Genomic DNA, 23,826 nt, shown 5'->3' on the forward strand with positions numbered 1-23,826 from the left:
TCCAGAACTCCCACGGTTTCAGCTGCTAGCTGGAGATGTGGCCCCTTGGCAACTCGATGTAGTAAAATACTGGAGAGTGTGCCAGAGTGTCATTTGCTAGAAACAAACATTATACTGTGGTAAGCCCTAGTTTTTCAGTCATTGGCTCTTTGGCACCAACTTAATCACAAGGCCATTGGCCCCAAAGAAAGGCCTTGTAGGTGACTGTTTAGGGACACCTGTATTTTCCATCTGCCTTGGAACCTCTAGGCTCAGGCCGAATGCCTATTGAAGTAGATGTTTCGTAAGAGATTTGGGGGCAAATACCGGGATTTTAGAAAGATGCTGCACTCTCCTTCACTAAGTAGAAAGCTGAGAAATCCTGCCCTGAGGGGAAGAAACAGTTGTCTTCCTGACTGATGCATCCTAGACCAGCCAAGACTTCCTCCTGCTTTCCTTCTTCTAGAACTTTCCCCACTTCAGCCAGTATCTGTCATCCCCTGGGCTCCCACCCTCTCCATGTGCCGCGTTCATGGGGGCTGAGGGGAGCAGGAGAGGAGACGTTTCTGCTGGTGTCCCCGCGTAGCTGGAGGAGCTCGATTCGGCGTGCCTTCACCTCCCCTTCCCATGATGCCTCCTAAACCCAGTCTGTATTGAGAGAGAAAGGTGGCACCGTTGATCATTACTCCAGGACAAGAGTCATAAAAGGACTGTGCCAGACAACCTAGGACCCCAGTGTTCCATGGCGAACACTTCTAGGATGAGGCCCATCACCTTCTCTGTTTTATCAATTGGATTAATTTTATTGTTTTCTAAAATAATGACTTTATGGTTTTTATTGAACCCATACTTGCTTATTCTAAACAGATTTCTTTTTTTTTTTTTTTTTTTTTTTTTTTGAGGTAGAGTTTCACTCTGGCTCCTAGGCTGGAAAGCAGTGGCACCATCTCAGCTCTCTGCAACCTCCACTTCCCAGGTTCAAGCGATTCTCTTGCCTCAGCCTCCCGAGTACCTGGGACTAGAGGCGAGCACCACCACAGCCGGCTAATTTTTCTATTTCTAGTAGAAATGGGGTTTCACCATGTTGGCAGGCTGGTCTCGAACTCTGACCTCAAGTGATCTGCCTGCCTCAGCCTCTGAAAGTGCTGGATTGCAGGCGTGAGCCACCGCACCAGGCCTAAACAGATTTCTTTACAATCTACCACCATGAACAGCAAGCATTAGCATTGGTGAGGAGTGTTCCAGAATCCCTCTGCTCTCTGCCTCTCCATTTCTCTCCCCCTCTCTTTCTCTCTCATGCACACACACACACACACACACACACACACACACACACACACACACACGGAATGACAGGACAGACTGATCGGCAGATTGGATGAATGGATGGATGGGCACATAGATTGAGGGACTCCCAGAGATAAACTAACACCATTTTATAAAAATGGGATCGTATTCTACGTGATTGAAATGTAAACTTTTAATTTTACTTAAATTTTAGTTCAGCTCAGATGTTGCTGGCAAAAGTTTTTTTTTTATTTTTTTTATTTTTTATGTACTGCTCCTTGAGGAACTGGGCTAACTCATAGGCAGTGCATCCAGATTCGGCATTTTTTTTTTTTTTAGACGGAGTCTCGCACTGTCACCCTGGCTGGAGTGCAATGGCACAATCTCGGCTCACTGCAACCTCTGCCTCCCAGGTTCAAGTGATTCTCCTGCCTCAGCTTCCCAAGTAGCTGGGATTACAGGCACACACCACCACACCTGGCTAATTTTTTGTATTTTAGTACAGATGGGGTTTCACTATGTTGGCCAGACTGGTCTCGAACTCCTGACCTTGTGATCTGCCCACCTCGGCCTCCCAAAGTGCTGGGAATACAGGCGTGAGCCATCGCGCCCAGCCAAAAAATATTTTTTAATTGTTAAAAATAATAATGGAATGCCAAATGTAGTAGAACAGTTTCACAATGACAAGAACTATTAGTTCCTAAAAAATCCCCAAGATTCAGATAAGAGATTACAAAAACCTTGATAAATTAGTGACATTATGTAAAATCAACAGTGCTGGGTTTGGTGGCTCAGACCTGTAATCATTGCACTTTGGGAGGAAAAGGCGGGAGGAGTGCTTGAGCCCAGGAGTTTGAGAGCCTGGCCAACATAGCAAGACCCCATTCTCTACAAAATGGAAAATAAAATAAAATAAAATCAGCATTTTGTTTTACTTTATTTATTTATTTGTGATGGAGTCTCGGTCTGTCTCCCTGGCTGGAGTGCAGTGGCGTGATCTCAGCTCACTGCAGCCTCTGCCTCCCGGGTTCAATCGATTCTCCTGCCTCAGCCTCCCAAGTAGTTGGGATTACAGGCATGTACCACCACACCCAGCTAATATTTGCATTTTTAGTAGAGACAGGGTTTTGCCATGTTGGCCAGACTGGTCTCGAACTCCCGACCTCAGGCGACCTGCCCGTCTCTGCCTCCCAAAGTGCTGGGATTACAGGCATGAGCCACGTCGCCTGGACTTCCTTTATTTTAGATAGCACAGGGTCATGGAAGATAAAGTGATGCCTTCCTTCCCCTACCCCCTACCCCGATTTCTACTGCTTGCATTATTTCCTAGGGTAAAGAATCTTCTTATGTGGCTGGAAGACTCTATTCCCACCGTAGTTTAGTCCTGGATGTGTGATTAAAGAAATCCAGTGGTTGCCCTGCTCTGAGAAGGACAGCTGGGCCTGGGTTCTCTCCTGGCTCAGTATAGACCCCTCCCCACTCCTGCTGAGGACTCCCAGGGAAGCTGGAGGCAGCTCTGGGGCGTTTTCTCTGTCTTCCCTAGACTTTTCTTCAGCTGCCCAAACTGTAGAGGGATGCTGAAGCCCTCTCTTCCCGCACTCTGTCCCTAAGGGTTGCGCTGGCACCTGCGCCCCCAGTTCCCCTTGGCAGCACTCCTTTGGTTTCAGGGCTTGTCTTCCATTTTTCTTTTTCTTTCTTTCTTTTTTTTTTTAAGACAGGGTCTCAGTCTGTCATCCAGGCTGGAGTGCAGTGATGCAATCTCATTTCACTGCAACCTCTGCCTCCCGGGCTTAAGTGATCCTCCCACCTCAGCCTCCCAAGTAGCTTGGGAACCACAGGCTCACGCTACCATGCCCGGCTAATTTTTGTATTTTTTGTAGAGACAGGGTTTCGCCATGTCACCCAGGCTGGTCTCAAACTCCCGGGCTCAAGCGATCTGCCTGCCTCAGCCTCCCAAAGTTCTGGGATTGCAGGTGTGAGCCACCATGCCCGGCCTGCTATTTTTCAGTTTGTGGCAGAAAAGTTGTTTTCCTTTCCTCATTTTGTGGTTGCTGCTTTATTCAGTTATTTATTTTTTTAACTTTTTAAAAAGCAACATTTGGTTCATTTCACCAGGAGCTGGGGAGGGAGGTACAGGAGGCTGCCCTGATCCTTTGTTGGGTTTGACCTGGAGACTTCGGGCTTGATGTGACAGAGCGACTGCACCCACTGGTTGTCCTCTAAGAAGGCGTGAGGGGAACCCCAGATGCCTCTACAGGAGCCAGAGACATTCCTAGGGGGTCACAGGGTCAGCTGAGGTGAACAGGGATTCTGGAATGAGGAAGCCAAGGGGATGGAAGGGAGGAGGCTGGCAGGGAAACACCCAGAGCACATGCTCCTGCCCGACACCTCCTGGCAGAGAACAGGAGCTGGCAAGAGAGGAAGCCCGCTTGTGGTGGGGGCACTGAAAGGCAGGGCCTGGCTGGGATGGGGGCCCAGCCTAGGCTGAAAACAAAGAGAAAGGAAAGAGGGTGCCGGTGTCCCACACACTGTGGACCCCCAGCCCTGGCCCTGGGGTGGCAGGGGCAGAACCGGGCACTGCAGGGACCTCCTCAGCCCACCCTCCTCCTGCTTCCTGGCAGGGATGAGAGAGTGAAGCAGGAGGCAGGGTGGGATTGCCAGCTGCTCTCGGATCGTTTTTTTTTTTTTTTTTTTTTTAGAGACAGGATCGTGCTATGTTGCTTAGGCTAGTCTTGAACTCCTGGGCTCAAGCGATCCTCCTACCTCTGCCTTCCAAATTTCAGGCATGAGCCACTGCACCAAGCCTGGATCTTTTTTTTTTTTTAAACAACTTTGTTGAGATATAACTCCCGGCCAGACACAGTGGCTCACACCTATAATCCTAGCACTTTCGGAGGCTGAGGTGGGAGGATCACTTGAGCCTAGGAGTTTGAGACCAGCCCAGGCAACATAGTGAGACCCCCATCTCTACAAAAAACAACAACAACAACAAAAATGAGCCTGACGTGGTGGCACATATCTGTATTCCCAGATACTCCGGAGGCTAAGGTAGAGGATCACTTAAGCCCAGAAGACGGATGCTGCCGTGAGCTGAGATTGCACCATTGCACTCCAGCCTGAGCAACAGAGCAAGACCTTGTCTCAAAAAAAAAAAAAAAAAAAAAAGAGGAAGAGCTATAAACCATACGGCACACAATTCACCCGTTTAAGATGCTTCTAGTGTATTCACAGATGTGTGCAATCGCCGCCACAGTTAACTTTAGGACATTCCATCATCTGTAAAGGAAACATCCCCTACCTTTAGCTACCACCCTGATAGACAGGGGGCCTGAAGACCCCTCAGTGATGCAGGGCAGGGCTGGAGTGGGGGCCCTGGGCTGACTTTATTGCTCTGCTATTGCTGCCTTGAAATTCTGAATACGTTTTTAAAACAAACGCACCATCCTCTCATTTTGCCCTGAGCTCCACAGACGATATAGCTGGTCCTGAAGTGGGGCAGAGGATCATTCTGACTTGGAGTCAGACGCTAGCGACGCAGGCTTCTACTGGGTGGAGGCCCAGGAGCTCAGGAGCCTTCGGTGGGAGTGTGCCCATTGGCAGCGCATCCCTGGAGATGGACGGACAATTTCCACATCGCCTTTGCCCCTGTGCACGCTCCCTCTGGCTGCCGTCATAAATGACCACAAACTGGGTGGCTTAAAACAACAGAAATGTATTTGCTCGTGGTTCTGGAGGCCAGAGGTCCACACTCCAGGGGTGAACAGGGCCGCACCCCCATGAAGACTCCAGGGAGGGTCTGCTTCATGCCTTCTCTTGAGTTTCTAGTGTTGCCACCGACCCTTGGCGTGTCACTCCAGTCTCGGCCTCTGCCAACATGGGGTGATCATGGGGTGTCTAGGTCTAGGGCCCTTCTCCTCTTCTTCTTCTTCTTCTTTCTTGTTTTTTTAAGACAGGGTCTTGCTCTGTCGTCCAGGCTGGAGAGGAGTGGCACTATCTCAGCTCTGCAACCTATACCTCCCAGGCTCAAGCGATCCTCCCACCTCAGCCTCCTGAGTAGCTGCGACTACAGGTGTGCACCACAACACCTGGCTAATTAAAAAAATTTTTTTTTAGGCCAGGTGCAGTGGTTCATGCGTGTTATCCCAGCACTTTGGGAGGCCGAGGCAGGCGGATCACTTGAGGTCAGGAGATCGAGACCAGCCTGGCCAACATGGTGAAACCTTGTCTCTACTAAAAATAAAGAATTAGCTGGGCATGGTGGCATGCACCTGTGATCCCAGATACTCAGAAGGCTGAGGCAGGAGAATTGCTTGAACCCGGGAGACAAAGGTTGCAGTGAGCCAAGATTGTGCCATTGCGCTGCAGCCTGGGAGACAAGAGCAAGACTCTGTCTGAAAAAAAAAAATTTTTTTTAGCAGATTTTAGCAGAGACAAGGTCTCACTGTGTTGCCCAGGCTGGTCTCAAACTCCTGAGCTCAAGCAATCTGCCCGCCTTGGCCTTTCAAAGTGTGGGATTACAGGCCTGAGCCACTGCACCCAGCCCTTCTCCTCTTTTATAAGGGCACCCATCCCTGGACTAGGGCCCACCCTAATGACCTCAACTTGATTACGCTGGCAGAGACTTATTCCCAAATGAGGTCCTATTTACAGGTACTGGGGGTCAAGGCTTCAGCATTCTTCAGCGGGGGGCCACCATCAGTGACACCCTGACTCGCAAGCCTCAATCACCTGTTCCAGTGAGAAACAGGACTGAGATCAGAAGGAATGAGGCAGAGCTGCCCTCGGCTGGTTCTCCTCTCCTCCTCACCTGCCCACCCCGGCCTCTGTGCCCGTCACTGTCCTCTCCAGCTGTTCTTCCTTCGGGGCAAGGAGACTCAGCAGAAGGGTACGAGTGGCCTGGCCCTGTGGGGAGCCGCAGACAGGCCTGTGGGTGCTTTGGATAACTACTGCGCCTGTCAACTCTCCTTGGTAGTCTAGGGTTCAAAGCCCAGGTCCATTCTAGAAGTCTGCTTCCAAGTGCTAAGGAAGCTTCAATAGTTACTGGGAAAACCACAGGGGTCAAAGGTCCGTCGAGTTATTTCCCGGATCCGAGTCTGACGTCTTTTCCCCGCCGCTTGCGGTGGTTGTGACCGAACTTTGAGTTTTGGAACAGGTCACATGGCTTTGAAATCACGGTCCATTCACCTGGTGCTGCTTTGGCTTCAGGCTCTTCCTTCTGCCCAGCTCCGTCCCACCCAGCAGCCCGCAGAGAAAGGAGGCAGCTGGCACCACACTGGGCTTTGGAGACACTGCGGGGACTGTGGACCCCACCCTGCTGCACGGAGCTCCTGAAAAAGCAAACCTGAGAACCTTGGTGAGTACTTCCGGAGACCCGGCTCCTGGGACGGCTCGTGGCGCTGCTCCTGCACACACGACTCTCCAACGATCATTTTCCATGTTTTATTTTTATCTTTTAGTTTTTGAGATGGAGTCTCACTCTGTCACCCAGGCTGGAGTGCAATGATGCAATCTCAGCTTACTGCAACCTCCGCCTCCCAGGTTCAAGCGATTCTCCTACCTCAGCTTCTCAAGTAGCTGGGACTACAGGCACCTGTCACCATGCCTGGCTAATTTTTGTATTTTTAGAGACAGGGTTCCTCCATGTTGGTCAGGCTAGTCTCAAACTCCCGACCTCAGGTGATCTGCCCGCCTTGGCCTCCCAAAGTGCTGGGATTACAGGCATGAGCCACTGCGCCCAGCCCATTTTCCATTTTTCAGATGACAGGTGTTGATTTGCTCCGATTTTCAAGTATTTTTAGCATACAGATCCCTGCAAGAGGCATCTGTCTCCAGTGGTCCAGCCTCTCATTCCAAATGAAAAGAATCAAGTCACAGGAATTCATGGGTCTGTGAGGAATCGCTCCCACCTGTGCCCAGGAGATTAACAAAGGCGGTGGCTGCAGCTCTGTGAGCAGTGGAGAAAAATTAGGCACAACCTGATATCCTCCCACAGGAGCGTAAGTCCACTGTGGTTATTCATATCATTGAATCCAGTGCACAGTTTAAAGGACCGTGCATGTATCAAGCTGCATGTATCAGTATGAGAAACCTCAGAAGCCGTACAGCCTTGCACAGAACGATAGTTTCTGTGAAGTTCCAGCTAACACTGAAGGCACTGTTGATGTAAAGCTGCTGTCTGCATGAAGTATCACGCAAAGATGCTATGTACTGTTTATACACACTTCCACTTGTAGGAAATGATTTTTAAAATATCATTTTTAGGCTGGAGTGTAATCCCAGCACTTTCAGAGGCTGAGGTAGACAGATCACCTGAGCCCAGAAGTTCGAGACCAGCCTGAGCAACATATGGAGATTCCATCTCTACAAAAATTAAAAAATAAGCCAGGCATGGTGGCGCATGCCTGCGGTCTCGGCTACTTGAGAGGCTGAGGTGGGAGGATTGCTTGGGTCTGGGAGTTCAAGGCTGCAGTGAGCCACGATCACGCTACTGCGTTCCAGCCTGGGCAACAGAGTGAGACCCTACCTCAAAAAAAAAAATCATTTTTAAATGATTTTAGAATGTCTGGCCAGAGAGGGAGGGAAGAGGGACTGAAGAGAACAAAAAGGCGCCATCTGCCTCGCGTTTCCTTAAAAAGAAACCTGAAGTGCAGAATGTCAAGATGGTTGAATCCGCACGGTACGTATGTGGATATTTGTTATTTGCAGGGTATTTGTTATTTGCAGGATTTTTTAATATGCTGAAAACAGTGCACAGTTTTAAAACATTTTAAAATTATTTAGATGGATTAATGGGCTAATGGCCTTATGTTGATGCCAGAGAGGGGCTCAGGCAGGGGCACAGTGGGGGACACAGCTCATCTTTCGCTGGGATGGGAGGCTGGGCAGGTGATGGCTGATGACCTCCAACAGCTCTTAGAGTCTGCACTAGACAGCATGTCCCCTGAAGAGCAGGTGTTCCGGGCTGTAACGGTGACCTGCTTCATGTATTCTGTCCAGACAGACCTGGGCTTGGGACATCAGCCCTGGTGGTGGCCCCAGATCAGCTGCAGCTCAGCCCTTTCAGGGACCTGTCCACTCTCTGTCTGCCTCGCCATCTTTGGAAGCCCTCACCCCCCGTAGCTGAGCTGTGCTGGCCGTTACTACCCTGAAGTGTCTTCTGCGAGGCACTTGTGCCCAGTGTCACTCCCCAGCACATTTCCCTCAAGTGGAGTCCTCTGCGCAGTCCTCTGTGTCACTGTCCTGGGCTGCTACAAACAAGGGACCACCTGCTGCGTAGTTGAAAACAATGGGAACTTTTTTTTGGTTTTTTAGACAGAGTCTTGCTCTGTTGCCCAGGCTGGAGTGCAGTGGCACGATCTCGGCTCTAGAGAAGCCAACAGTCTTGCTTCTAGTGAAAATTACCTTTCATAAAGAACATATAAAGCAGCATTTCCAAAGTGCAGTACCCTTACTGTTGTTTGTTTGTTTGTGTGTTTGTTTACCGGGACAGGGTCTCCCTCTGTCACCCAGGCTGGAGTGCAGTGGCACAATCTCAGCTCACCACAACCTCTGTATCCCAGGCTCAAGTGATCCTCCTGCCTCAGTCTCCTAAGTAGCTGGGATTGCAGGTGCATACCACCATGCCTGACTAATTTTTGTATTTTTAGTAGAGACAGGGTTTCACCATATTTGCCAGGCTGGTCTCGAACTCCTAGGCTTGAGCAACCCTTCCCCCTTCGCCTCTCAAAGTGCTGGGATTATAGGCGTGAGCCAATACGCCTAGCCTACTACCATTATTTTAGATGAATTTCTAAAAAAAAAAAAAAAGTATTTATTTACTTTGATTTTTTAGAAAAAGCTGTAACTGACACAACAAAGTGTGATTTAGTGACTTTATTGCTTAGGATTGTGGTAGAGCAAGTGGGGCCGTGGCACTCAATCTTACACAGAGGGAGAAACCAGAATGGCAAATGGCCACTGGAATGCTTCCTCTGCCGTAAACATCTCAGGACTGTGGGTTCTGACTGGCAAAGAGTGCGCCTTGCTAATTTTACGATGGAGTTGATTTTAAAACGGTGTTACCCTGGCTATCCTGGGGTCCTGCTTCCCTGACAACTCCACCCCCATGGCCACCCCTCCTAGGGTCCTCCCAGCGCCCAGCCATGGGGGAACTGTGCCGCAGGGACTCCGCACTCACGGCACTGGACGAGGAGACACTGTGGGAGATGATGGAGAGCCACCGCCACAGGATCGTACGCTGCATCTGCCCCAGCCGCCTCACCCCCTACCTGCGCCAGGCCAAGGTGCTGTGCCAGCTGGACGAGGAGGAGGTGCTGCACAGCCCCCGGCTCACCAACAGCGCCATGCGGGCCGGTGAGCGCAGCTCCCTCTTCCCCACCTCTTCCAGCTTCCCGCGGCCCACATGGCTCCACTGTCTGCCTCTGTCTTCGGGGGGTCTCTTCTCGTTCTGTCTCTTATAAAAACACTTGCTGTTGCATTTAGGGCCCACCTGGATGACCAGGATGATCTGATCTTGAAATCATTAACTTATATCTGCAAAGGCCCTTTTCCCAATAAAGGTCATCTGGATGGGTTCCAGGTGGATGTGTCTTTGAAGGGGAACCACCATTCACACCACTACAGCTGTCTCTGGAGTCCGTTCTGATGTTCCGACTAGTGTTTATTCATTAAAAAATGGGGATGGTAATGGCTTTACTGTATACGGTTGATAGGAGAAGCAAATGAGTTACTGTTTATAAAACAGTCACTGCAAAGCTGGGGCCATAGAAAACAGGCAGTACGTGGTAGCTGTCAACATGATAATGTTCATGCATGTTGGCGTACGAACCCCAAACACAGGAGAGATTGATGCACGCTGGTCATTCTGGCTGAGAGAGATGGGCTCTGGGCCCTGCACTCCAGCCTGGGCAACAGAGTGAGACTCCATCTCAAAAAAAAAAAAAAAAAAGGCCAGGCGCGGTGGCTCATGCCTGCAATTCCAGCACTTTGATAGGCCAAGGCAGGCGGATCACGAGGCCAGGAGTCCAAGACCAGCCTGACCAACGTGGCAAAACCCCATCTCTACTAAAAATACAAAAATTAGCTGGGCGTGGTGGCACGCGCCTGTAATCTTAGCTACTCAGGAGGCTGAGGAAGGAGAATTGCTTGAATCTGGGAGGCGGAGGCTGCAGTGAGCTGAGATCATGCCACTGCAGTCCAGCCTGGGCGACAGAGTGAGACTCCATCTCAAGAAAAAAACAAAAGAAGTGGCCAACCCCAAAGTCCTCTGCAGAGCGATGGATTACTTTTGCCACCTTCCTGAAAACCAGGAGCAGAAAGTACAGTGACTTCCCCGTGGAGCAGCATGACATCCCTGGGGGGCAGTGTGTCTACCTGGGTGACCAGCACTATTGTCTTCTGGGTCAGCTTTTATAGAAGCGGACACTGCTCTTCTGCCACATCACAGGCCAGGGCCTGACCCCCGTGTGCGACTTTTACCATCCAGATTGACATCACTAAGTCATCTCGCGCCCTAAAGTTCCTCTGTAAGTTGGATGTAGTAGTGACAATAACATATGTTACTTCCTCCCCTCATCCTAGTCCCATGTGGGGTTAAGAAGCAGGAACGTTTGTCTTGAGGCCAGCAGCGTGCCTGGTCTCGGTGCCGAGGGTGACCTGCCCTAACGCTCTGCCAGGCTCACCAGGTCTGCAGTTGACACCCAAGATGGTCAGGGAGGGTTGATGGAGCGTGGTAGCCTCGGCCAGCCTGGACCGACCATCAGCGTCCTCACCTTCTGTGCCACCGCCCAGCCTGGCAGGGCCAATGTAGCCTTAGCTCCTTGTAGGATCTGACCCTTCCTTGGCTGCTGTAACAAAATGCCCAAGACTTGGTAACTTATAAACAACAGAAATGGATTTCTCACAGGGCTGGAGGCTGGGAAGTCCAAGATCGAGGCAGGTTCTGTGTCTGGTGAGGGCTGCTGTCTGTATCATAAATGGCGCACTCTCCATCATCGTGGTAGAAGGCGAAGACAAGCTCCCTTGAGTGCTAAATGCCACTGATGAGGATGGAGGGCCCTCAGGAGTCATCACCTCCCAACAGCCCCACCACTTTTTTTTTTTTTTTTTTTGAGACCGAGTTTCACTCTTGTCACCCAGGCTGTAGTGCAATGGTGCAATCTTGGCTTATTGCAACCTCTGCCTCCCAGGTTCAAGTGATTCTCCTGCCTCAGCCTCCCGAGTAGCTAGGATTACAGGCATCCGCCACCATGCCTGGCTAATTGGATTTTTAGTTGTATTTGTATTTTAGTTTCTTTGTATTTTTAATTGAGATGGGATTTCACCATGTTGGCCAGGCTGGTCTTGAACTCCTGACCTCAGGTTATCTGCCTGCCTCAGCCTCTCAAAGTGCTGGGATTACAAGCATGAGGCACTATGTCCGGCCAGCCCCACCTCTTAAAACCATGTCATTGGGGATTAGGTTTCAACATAGGAATTTGGGGGAGGGGCAAACCTTCAGACCATAGGACAGGGCTATCAGGAGTCCTGAGTGAGGAGGTCGGCATGGGGTGGGACAGTGCTCCCTGTGTGGGAAGGGACAGGGTTGGAGGGGGGGAGAGGAGTTGTTTCCATCCTCTGAGAGGCCAGGGGTCTCATCAGGGTGGTCCACACGGTACAGCCCATTATATGGGACGCTGGCCTGTGGGCACCTCAAGGCAGCTTCATCTGTTTCTCACCAGTGCCTGATACAGGCCCTGCCTCAGTGGGACCCTATTGAACTTAGGTGAATTTTAAAGCAATAGGCCAGGTGTGGTGGCTCACGCCTGTAATCCCAGTACTTTGGGAGGCCTAGGTGGGCGGATCACCTGAGGTTGGGAGTTGGAGACCAGCCTGACCAACATGGAGAAACCCTGTCTCTACTAAAAATACAAAATGAGCCAGGTGTGGTGGTGCATGCCTGTAATCCCAGCTACTCAGGAGGCTGAGACAGGAGAATCATTTGAACCCGGGAGGCGGAGGTTGTGGTGAGCCAAGATCACGCCACTGCACTCCAGCCTAGGCAACAAGAGCGAAAGTCCATCTCAAATAAAAATAAAGCAATGTGGATGTGGACCCCAGGCAGCCTTGTAGTGGAGACGTCTTAGTGCCGGGGAGCGTTCAAGCTGGCACCCTCCGCCCTGGGAGAAGGCATCCGGGGAGTCTCGTGGCTCAGCCTCCTCATATCTGTCCCAGCTCATCCTCTAAAACAAGGCCTGCTGTTGGTGACAAAACGCTCTTGGCTGATGTTCTGGGCAATGAGTCACTGCGTGTGGCTGGGCCAGCTTCACAGGTGTGACCCATGCAGGCCCACAGGCCCCGAGCTCAGCAGGCTGCAGCTGGGTTTAATGCTCCACGGTCACCATCTTGAAATTGTGAATAACTTTTGAACAAGGGGCCCCACAGCCTTGTTCATTTTGTGACGGGCCCTTGGCAAATTCTGTGGCTGGTCCTGCAAGGGGTGGTGCGTTCTTTCCCGTTTACACTGGTATAGATTAATATAAACGCTTCCTTTCTTTCCTTGCCTGGTGGGGAATGGATCAGAAAGCCAGGGCTGATGATAGAAAGCAGCAGAGAATCTCCAAGTGTAAGACATTAGTCAAAGGCCCGGCGTGGAGCCCACAGGTCCTTAGCGTTCGGAAGACGATTGCCTTCCCAGCCCACTCCAAGGAAGAATCAGTGCTGCCTGGCAGCAGCCTCCAGGTGTGTCTCCACAAAGGCCCAGCTTTCCTTTTTGCAAATCGATGACATCAATAATCCGTTACATGGCCTGCAGAGAAGCCCTCTGGCGGCCACTGTGGGGCCCTGTGGGCCTTCTGCCTGCTCTTCCTGATCTGGTGGAGGCTCCGAGAGGAGCTAGGACAAGGGATGGTGCCCCTATACCACCCCACCCCCACATACTTGCCTGCAGAAGGCCACATGACCAGGATTATGGTGGGTGAGGGCCAGAGGGAAGGCCCAGGTGAGAGGGTGGAATGTGAACAGGCTGGTTATTTGCATGCCAGGGACAAGAGAGAAAAAAGCTCAGCATTAGCAGAGAAGACGGACTTCTGCAGTGGCACCTACAGCTGTTCCCTTGGCCTCCCAAACAACCCAGGTGTGACGTCGGGAACCGGGAATGCAGGCAACAGAGTGATTCCAGCTGCCTCACAAGGAAGAGGGTGTGTGGGAAGAGCAGAGCATCCGGGCTGGAAGCACAGTCAGAACCCTGCGTGCAGCCGGACACTCATTGTTCTTCCCCACGTGTGCTGGGCACCCGCCCTGCGTCAGGCTCTGTTCCAGGAGTTGGGTGAAACGGTGACTGAAATAGACAGAACTCCTGTCCGTGATGCCCACGTGAGAGAATATAATCAATGGACAATGCACCGCACATATTTAAAACGTGCAAATTGATCCGTTTTGACATGTGAATGTCTGTGAACCAGCTCTACAGTTAAGATGGTGACCATCTCCATCACCCTCAAAGTTTCCTTCTCCTCTTTGGAATCCCCTCACTCCAGTCTCCAGCCACCCACTGAATGGAAACCACTGGTATGTTTTTTGTCAAAATATATTTCTTTGTATTTTATAGAATTTTGTATAAAGGGGAATTTTTTGGTCACACACTACTCAACATAATTTCTTTGAGATTTATCCATCAATAACTCATCCTTTTTAGTGGCTAAATGGTTTTCCGTTGTATGCAAATGCCACCATTTCTTTATCTGTCCTTTATGGATATCAGAATTGTTTTTGATTTTTTTGTTTGTTTGTTTAAAGACAGGGTCTTGGCTGCGCGTGGTGGCTCATGCCTGTAATCCCAGCACTTTGGGAGGCTGAGGCAGGCAGATCACCTGAGGTCAGGAGTTCACGGCTAGCCTGGCCAACATGGGGAAACCCCATCTCTACTAAAAATACAAAAATTAGCCAGGCGTGGTGGTGGGCGCCTGTAATCCCAGCTACTTGGGAGGCTGAGGCAGGAGAATTGCTTGAATCCAGGAGGCGGAGTTTGCTGTGAGCCGAGATCGTGCCATTGCACTCCAGCGTGGGCAACAGAGCGAGACTCCATCTCAAAAAACAAAACAAAACAAAAACAGGGTCTTGCTCTGTCACCCAAGCAGGAGTGCAGTGGCACCATCATAGCTCACCATAGCCTCAACCTCATGGGTTGAAGTGATCCTCCCACCTCACCCTCCTGAGCAGCTGGGACTACAGGCATGCACCAACACATGGGGCTAATTTTTTAAATATTTTGTAGAGATGGTGTCTCACTGTGTTTCCCAGGCTGGTCTGGAACTCCTGGCCTCAAGTCATCCTCCTGCCTTGGCCTCTGAAAGTGCTGGGATTACAAACGTGGGCCATCACCCTCAGCCCCTCTCTGCAATTTTTGGCTATTATGAATAAAGCTGCTATGAGCAGTCATGGACAAGTCTTTGACATTATTTTGTTTCTCTTGGGCAAATAGCAAGGATGATGTGGTCAGATCATATGGGGGGTAAACTATTCATTGTTTAAGAGGCTGCCAAACTGTTTCCAAATCGCTGCACCATTCTGCATTCCTCCCGACTGTGCAGGGGAGTTGGCAGGGGCTGCGTATCCGGGCCAGCATTGGCGTGGTCTGTTTCCTTTTAGCCATTCTAGTGACTGTGTATCTCACTGTGGCTCTTACACTCCCCTAATGACTATTGATGTTGAACATCTTTTCCCCCACTTATCTGTCATCCATCAATCTTCTTTGGTAAAGTGTCTGTTCGCCTCTTTTGCCCATGGTTAAACTGGGTCGTTCCTTATTATAGAGTTATAACATACGTCAATTTTCTAGTGCTGCCGTAACACATGACCACAGTTTGAGGGAATTAAAATAACACAGATGTATTTCATCACAGTTCCATAGGTCAGAAATTTGATACAAGGGCTCTCCTGACTGAAATCAGGGTGTCAGCAGGGCTGCCTTCCTTTCCAGAAGCTCCAGGGGAGAATCCGTCTCCTTGCCCACATGGGCTACTGGCAGAATTGTTTCATGCAGTTGTAGCACTGAGGTCTCTGTTTCCCTTCTGTCAGTCAGAGGTCCTTCTCAGCCTACAGAGGCTTCCCCCATATCTTGGCTCATGCCTTTTTCAACCCCAGAAATGAGGGACTGGAGTCCCTCTCATGCCTGTCCTTCCTTCCATCACATCATTCTCTGACCAACCATAGCCAAAGAATAGTCTTGACTTTTAAGGTCTCATGAGATTAGATTGTGTCCACCTAGATAATCCAGGATCCCCCATCCAAGATCCTGCACTTACTTCTGCGAAGTCCCTATTGTCATGTAATGTGACATATTCACAAGGTCCAGAGATTTGGACCTGGCAATCTTTGAGGACAATTATTCTACCTACCACACAAAGCTTCTTTATTGGGCCAGTGTGGTGGCTCCTGCCTGTAATCCCAACACTGGGAGACCGGGACAGGAGGAGTTCTTGAGCAGGAGTCAGAGACCAGCCTGGGCAACACAGCAAGACCCCATCTCTACAAAAAGCAAAAAATTAGGCCGGGCACAGTGACTCACGCCTGTAATCCCAGCACTTTGGGAGGCCGAGGCAGGTGGATCACGAGGTCAGGAGATCGAGACCATCCTGGCTAACACGGTGAAACCCCGTCTCTACTAAAAATACAAATTAGCCGGACGTGGTGGCGGCTGCCTGTAGTCCCAGCTACTCGGGAGGCTGGGGCAGGAGGATGGTGTGAACCCGGGAGGTGGAGCTTGCAGTGAGCGGAGATCACGCCACTGCACTCCAGCCTGGGCGACAGAGCGAGACTCTGTCTCAAAATAAATAAATTTTAAAACTAAAAATAAAAAAATAAAAAATTGGATGCATGCAGCAGCACATGCCTGTGGTTCCAGTTACTAAGGAGGCTCAGGTGGGAGGATTCCTGGATCTCAGGAGGTCGAGGCTGCTGTAAGCTATAATTGTGGCCACTGCACTCCAGTGTGGGTGACAGAGCTGGACTATCTCAAAACACACACACACACACACACACAACCAAAAATCATTATGCTTTCCCCATAAAACTGCTTAAGTGCCTTTGTTGGAAATCCATTGACCATAAATGTGTAGTCTTTCTGAACTTTCTACTGTTTTCCCTGGATCTACAACAGGTCTATATTTATGACTATACAACACTGCCTTTGCTACTGTAGCTTTATAATATTTCTTGGTATCAGGAGTAGCTTGGTGCACTTTTCCAAAGTTGTTTTGGCTATGCTAGATCCTTTGTATTTTCATATAACTTCTAGAACTAGCTTGTCAATGTTTATCCCTATCCCCACTCTCCCAAAAAAGGCTCCCTGATATTTTGGTTGGAATTGTGTTGAGTCTGTACATCAACCTGGGGAGAACTGATGTCTTAACAATATCGACTCTTCCAATCTGCTCAGTGTATCTCTCATTTATTTACATCTTTAATTCTCACAGCAACGTTTTGTAGCTTTCAATTACAGAGCTTGCTCATCTTTTGTCAAATATACCCCCAAGTATTTCATGTATTTGATGGTACTGTATATGGTGGTGTTTTCCAAATTTCCCATTCCAAGTGTTCATTCTTGGCATATAGGAATACAACTGACTCTTCTATATTGACTTTGTAGAATGCTACCTTCCCAAAACTCAATTATTAGTTCCAGTAGCTTTGTGGTAGACTCCTTAGGATTTTCTACATAGGGAAACATATAATCTGTGAAGAAAGCCTTCTTCTTTTCCACCCTGGAGGCCTTTTCTTTCTCTTGCCTTGTTGCACTGGCCAGAATCCACAGTGTAATATATTGAACAGAAGGGAGAGGACACCTGTGCCTTGTTCCTGAGAGGGTTACTGAAAGCCCCAATTGCCACTGTGGATTTGTCTATTTCCCCTTGCAGTTTTATCCATTTTTCCTTCCTATATTTCCTGTATTTTGAAGCTCTGTTATTAGGTGCATAGGCATTTAGTATTGTTATATCCTTTTAATGAATTACCCCTTTATCATTATCAAATGACTCTCTTTGTCCCTTGCAATATTCTTTGCTCTGAGATCTCCTTTGTCTAATATTAATAGAGCTGCTTCAGGTTTATTTTGATGTGTGCATTACCATGGTGTATTTTTCTCCATCTTTTCACTTTTGTCTTTATATTTCTCATAAGCAACAGTATATAGTTGTGTATGGCTTTATAGTCCAGCCTAACAATATCTGTCTTTTAATTTTGCAGTAGGCAATTTGCTTGTTTTCCCTTGCTCGTGCTTTTGGTTTGTAAGTGTAATTTTAGAGGGGGATGCATGAGATTCCTCATGATATTTGTGCTGAGATGTAATTCACACACCATAACATTTACCATTTTAAAGTATGCAATTCAGGTTTTAGTACACTTGTACAACCATTACGATTATCTAATTCCAGAACATTATTATCACCTTCAAAAGAAACCCTATACTCATTTTCAGCCACTCCTCGTTTCACCCATCCCCCTCCTCCCCCCTCAAGCTCCTGAAACCACTGTGAATGGTTTCCTGCTAATCTCTCTATGGATCTACCTGTTCAGGACGTTTCATGTAAATGGAATCACACCACGTGTGGCCTTTTGTGTCTGCCTTCTTCCACCTAGCATATTGCCGAGGTTCATCCAGGTTGTAGTGTGTCAGCACTTCATGCCTTTGTATTGCCAAGTAATATTGTGTGGATTCACCAGTTTTGCTTACAGCTGATGAACATCTGGCTTGTGTCCACTTTTTGGCTCTTATGAACAATGCTATGAACACATTAGCTTTATGTGTGCAGATTTTTTGTTTTAATTCTCTTGAGTATAGACCTAGGAGGAGAATTGCTAGGTCAACTCCTATGTTCAACATTTTGAGGAACTGCCAGGCTGTTTTCCATAAAGGCTGTGCCTGTTTACAATCCCACTAGCAATGTATGGGGCTTCCAGTTTCTCCACATTCTCCTAAACACTGCAGAGCAGTATATTAGTCCATTTTCATATTGCTATAAAGAACTGCCTGAGCCCGGGTGCTTTCAAAAGGAAAGAAGTTTAATTGACTCACAGTTCAGTGTGGCTGGGGAGACCTCAGGAAACTTACAATCATGGTGGAAGGCGAAGATGAAGCAGGAACCTTTTTCCCAAGGTGGCAAGAAGTGCCAAGTGAAGTGGGAAGAGCCCCTTATAAAACCATCAGATCTTGTGAGAACTCACTATCACAAGAATAGCATGGGGGGAACTGCTCCCATGATTCAATTACCTCCACCTTGTCTGTCCCTTGACATGTGGGGATTAGGGGGATTACAATTCAAGATGAGATCTGGGTGGAGACACAAAGCCTAACTAACTCTATCAGTCAGTTTGGGAAAGTTATCTTCCAATCCATGAACCTGGGACATTTATATATTTAGGTTTGCAATGCCTTTCAACAAGCTATTTGTAGTTTTCGGTGAACAAGTATAGCCCTTCTTTTGTTAAATTTATTCCTACATATTTCACTCTTTTTGATGCAATTGTAAATGGAATTATTTTCTTAATTTCATTTTCAGGTTGTTCAGACTGCTAGTGTACAGAAACACTGGCTTTCCTATGTTGAACATATATTCTGCAACCTTGCTGACCTCATTTATAAGTTCTGATTGGTGATTTTTTAAATGTGTCAATTCCTTAAGATTTTCTAGGTATAAATCATGTCATCTGTGACTAGAGAGTTTTGATGCTTCCTTTCCGATCTGGATGCCTTCTTTCTTTTCTTGCTTAATTGTCCTGGCTCGTAACTTCCAGTACAATGTTGGAATAGACGTGGCAAGAGCATTCTTGTTTTGTTCCCAACCTTAGCGGGTAATGCTGTGGTTTTTCATCGATGCTGTTTATCAGGTTGAAGCAGCCCCCTTCCATTCTTATTTTCTATCTTGAAAAGGTGCTGGATTTTGTCCAGTGCTTTTTCTGCATCTGTAAATCATCATGTGGACTTTGTCCTTTATTCTATTGATAGGGTGTATTACATTGACAGATTTTTGGATATTAAACCAACTTTCCATTCCTGCGATAAATCCCACTTTGTCAGTGTACAATCCTTTTTATATGTTGCTGGATTTGTTTTGCCAGTTTTTTGAGGATTTTTACATCTACATTCATATGATATTGATCTAGTTTTTTCTTGTGGTAGCTTTGTTTTGGTGTCAGGTAATGCTGGCCTCAGGGTGAGTTGGGAAATGTTCTGCCTTGTATTTTTTGAAAGATTTCGTGATCCAGCACTTTGGGAATCTGACGGGGGCAGATCACAAGATCAGGAGTTTGAGATCAGCCCGGCCAACCCAGTAAAACGCCGTCTCTACCAAAAATACAAAAAATTAACCGGATGTGGTGGCAGGCACCTGTAATCCTAGCTACTGGGAGGCTGAGGCAAGGGAATCACTTGAACCCAGGAGGCAGAGGTTGCAGCAAGCCGAGATTGTGCCACTGCACACCAGCCCAGGCAACAGTGTGAGACTCTGCGTCAAAAAAAAAAAAAAAAAAAATTGTGATGGTGATAATTCTGTAAAAGTTTAGCAGGATTCCCAAGCCTTGGCTTTCCTTTGTTGAAAGTTTGATTACTGATTTAATCTGTTTGTCCTAGGAATTTCTCCATTTTATCAAGGTTCATCTGTTGGCAAACAATCCATGGCACTGATACTTTGTATTCTGTACAGTCAGCTGTGCCATCACCTCTTTCATTCTTGATTTTAGTTATTTGAACATATTTTTCCTTAGACTTGCTAAAGATGTGTCAATTTTGTTGATCTTTTCAAAGAATGAACCGTTGGTTTTATTGATTTTCTCTATTATTTTTCTATTCATTTATTTCTACTCTCATCTTTATTATTTCCTTTCTTCTGCTTCCTTTGGGTTTAGCTTGCTTTTCTTTTAGTTTGAGGTGAGACAGACAATCTGCAATAAATGTAATTATTGACATGGTTATTTTCAACCTACTACCGTTTTGTATTTGTCCATCTCATAAGTTCTCTGTTCCCTTTTCCTTCCTTTTCAGGATTCTTAGATTAAGTATTCCTTAGAACTCTTATTTTGTCTCCTACGTTGGCTGTTTATTTCTGTTTCACATTTTTGTATTGCTTTAAAGGTTCATACCTAAAAATTGCTTAACACTTTTATATATGTTTCGCATCTTTAATTCATCACAATCTGCCTTCAAGTAATAGTGTAAGAATCTTGACAGTAGACTTCCATTACTCCTTTCTTCGGTGCTGTGCTATTTTCGTCATACATTTTATGTCTATGTATTATTTTAAACAATCTTACTACAAAGAAACATGCCAACAGCATCAACATTACCATTCTATTTCTATACTTTAGACATACCTCAAAGGGTCAGGACACTCTAGCTCTTGGTTAGCACCCTTTTTATGTGGTTATTCTTTTAGGAAAATTGCCTGGCTTTAAGACAAGGCATCCTATATGTATTTGTTGAATAAATTTCAACCACCCAAAAAAAAAAAAAAAAAAAAATCAGAAAATATACCATTAGGAGTATAAATTGGTGGAAAATCTTTCTGCAATGTTAATTTGAAACATGTACCTTGATCAAGAAAGTCACTTCTAAAGATTATTCTGGGTGGGCACAGTGGCTCATGCCTAATCCCAGCACTTTGGGAGACCAAGGCAGTAGGATCACATGAGGTCAGGAATTTGAGACCAGCCTGGCCAACATGGTGAAACCCCAACTCTATTAGAAATATGAAAAATTAGCCAGGTGTGGTGGTGGGCACCTGTAATCCCAGCTACTCAGGAGGCTGAGGCAGGAGAATCGCTTGAACCCAGGAGGTGGAGGTTGCAGTGAGCCGAGATCACACCATTGTACTCCAGCCTGGGCAACAAGAGTGAAACTCCATCTCAAAAAAATAAACAAACAAAAGATTATTCTAATGAATCTTCAACTGCTTCCAAAGGAGGCATGGTATAGAGGCTGGAAAAGTAGCTTATTTTTTTTTTTAACATAGTGAAATATGTATGATACATTACTAAGCAAAAACCTGAGTTAATAATGGCAAAGTGGGTTACAATTTTGGCTTAAAAAGGTCTTTATGTACAGGTAGATGTACAAGATAAATTAAAATACTGGATGGACAGTCATCAAATTGTGAGTTATATCTGGGTAGGAGGATTAAGGATGACTTTTTCAAATTATGCATTTCTATGTTTTTTTTCAGTGAGATTATACTTTTGTAATGAAGTACATAACCCAGGGGTTTTTCATCTGGATTTGGTTGCTGGGGACCTTGGGAAGCCCCTCAGGATCTAGAGCCAGTTTTTCCACCTGACCAGAGGCCCAGTGATACCTACCTAGCAAGGCTCAGCAGACCCCCTGCCTGAACTTGACTCCATCTGGACTCTGGGAGGATCCTGGCCCCAAACCACCCTCCCAAGAACCTCCATGAGTTCTCTACCTCGTGTATCCTTCTCTTCCCAGCATCACTGCAAATGTTCCACCCTGTCCCGCACCATGCCCCCATCCGTGAGCACTTAGCATCCTTCCCTTGTATAGGCAGGAGCAACGCTCAACTTCCTGGAGAAGTCCACATTTCAGACAGCTGTCTACAGCAGAACCACACACCACCAAAGGGAAATAGCATTTTCATCACTGACTGCCCAAGGGCCAGGCTGCTCTCCAGAAAGTCTGGAGACTTTCCTTGTCAACCTTTAGGACTGGTGGTTTTTAAATCTTGGAGAATCACATACCATTTCTGATTCGTCAGTACAGTTTGACATTTTTATGAACACTTGTTCTGTATTTTTCCTTTTAGGATGACCTTTCCTAGACAGTGTGTGGGGTAGCTTAAGCCCCACCCCTTCTCCTGCCATCTCCTCCCCAAGGCACCAATGCTGCCTCCTCCACTGTAACACCACGTGCTTATTCATCTAGAATCATTCTTACTGGTAATGGAGGCCTTCCGTCCTCCGGAGTGACTGTGTGGAAGCCTGAGCCACTCCTCACCTCTAACACAAGCCTGGCAGCAGCTCCTGATGAGACCAGGTGAGCCTCAGTGAGCTCAGGCGCCTGCAGATACGGACATTGAGGCTGGCACTAGCCAGAGCTGTGGTGGGCGTCACTCCCCACTGCTGCTGAGCAAATGCCCTGAACACACCTGTATCTGGTTCCTCCTTGCCAGGAACTCATTAAGCTGCCTGGGCCTGTAGTCTCGTGCTCCTCCCGCTCGGCCAGCAGTGCCACCTGGGAGTCTTGTTACCTGCAGGTTCTCACTCAGCAAGCCAGGACAGGGCCGGAGCACTTGCATTTCTAACCAACTCCTGATGATGCAGCTGGTCTACCAGCCACCAGCTGGCTAGCAAGGGTCCAGTCACAGTTTCAGTGAAAGGAAGTTCCATTCATAAACTATAGAATTTCAGATGCCTTCAAGTAGAATCACCTGATGAAATTTAAAAATATTTCCAAGCTCACCCTAACCCTGAAATAAAGATTATCATCCCAACTAATTTCAGGAAGGGAGGGGCCAGTTTTAACATTTCCATTTCAAATATTAGAGCCCGGTGTGTAATCACAGCACTTTGTGTGTAATCCCAGCACTTTGAGAGGCTGAGGTGGGAGGACTGCTTGAAGTCAGGAGTTTAAGACCAGCCTGGTCAACAGAGGGAGACCCTGTCTTGAAAAAATTAAAAATTGGGCAGCTGTGGTGCTGTGTGCCTATAAAGCTACAGGTAATTACTTTAACTATTTCAACACATAACTTAAATACTTTAATAATTTAAATATCTAAACAGATAATTATCTGTTTTAGTTTGTCAACATTGTGGTAAGTCATGATCCTGCCACTATACCCCTGCCTGGGTGACAGGGAGATCCTAGGCTCTCAAAAAGCAAACAAAAAAATTAGAAAAATGAGGCCAGGCATGGTGGCTCACACCTGTTATCCCAGCACTTTGTAAGGCCAAGATGGGAGAATCACTTAAACCCATGAGTGACAGACCAGCCTAGGCCACAAAGTGAGACCCTGTCTCTACAAAAAATTTAAATATTAGCCAGATGTGCTGGCATGCACCTGTAGTCCCAGCTACTCAGGAGGCTGAGGTGAGAGGATCGCTTGAGCCCAAGAGGTTGTGGCTGCAATGAGTTGTGATGGTGCCACTGCTCTTCAGCCTGGGCAGCAGAGCAAAACTCATCAACGATGAAACTCTTTCCAAAAAAAAAGATTAGAGAAGTGAGTGAAATGGGCCAGGTGCAGTGGCTCACGCCTGTAATCCCAGCACTTTGGGAGGCCGAGGTGGGTGGATCACGAGGTCAGGAGATCGAGACCATCTTGGCTAACACGGTGATACCCCGTCTCTACTGAAAATACAAAAAAATTAGGCTGGCATGGTGGCGGCCACCTGTACTCCCAGCTACGTGGGAGGCTGAGGTAGGAGAATGGCATGAACCCAGGAAGTGGAGCTTGCGGTGAGAGGAGATCGCGCCACTGCGCTCCAGCCTGGGCAACAGAGGGAGACTCTGTCTCAAAAAAAAAAAAAAAACAAGGAAAAGTGAGTGAAATGACCCAAGACTACACAGTAAGTTACTAGAGA

At 47.6% G+C, this 23,826-nt stretch overlaps 1 long non-coding RNA gene across 1 annotated transcript; it reads left to right on the plus strand.

Annotated features, from left to right (window-relative positions):
• Positions 1-201: 201 nt before the first annotated feature.
• On the plus strand, positions 202-23,778 carry LOC134729469 (uncharacterized). The gene is made up of 3 exons (XR_010110587.1): positions 202-1,208; positions 6,472-7,262; positions 9,388-23,778. It is a non-coding gene; the product is annotated as an uncharacterized LOC134729469 (long non-coding RNA).
• Positions 23,779-23,826: the final 48 nt, after the last annotated feature.

The sequence above is a fragment of the Pan paniscus genome, chromosome 19, assembly GCF_029289425.2.
Source record: "Pan paniscus chromosome 19, NHGRI_mPanPan1-v2.0_pri, whole genome shotgun sequence".
In the NCBI taxonomy this organism is placed as follows: Eukaryota; Metazoa; Chordata; class Mammalia; order Primates; family Hominidae; genus Pan; species Pan paniscus.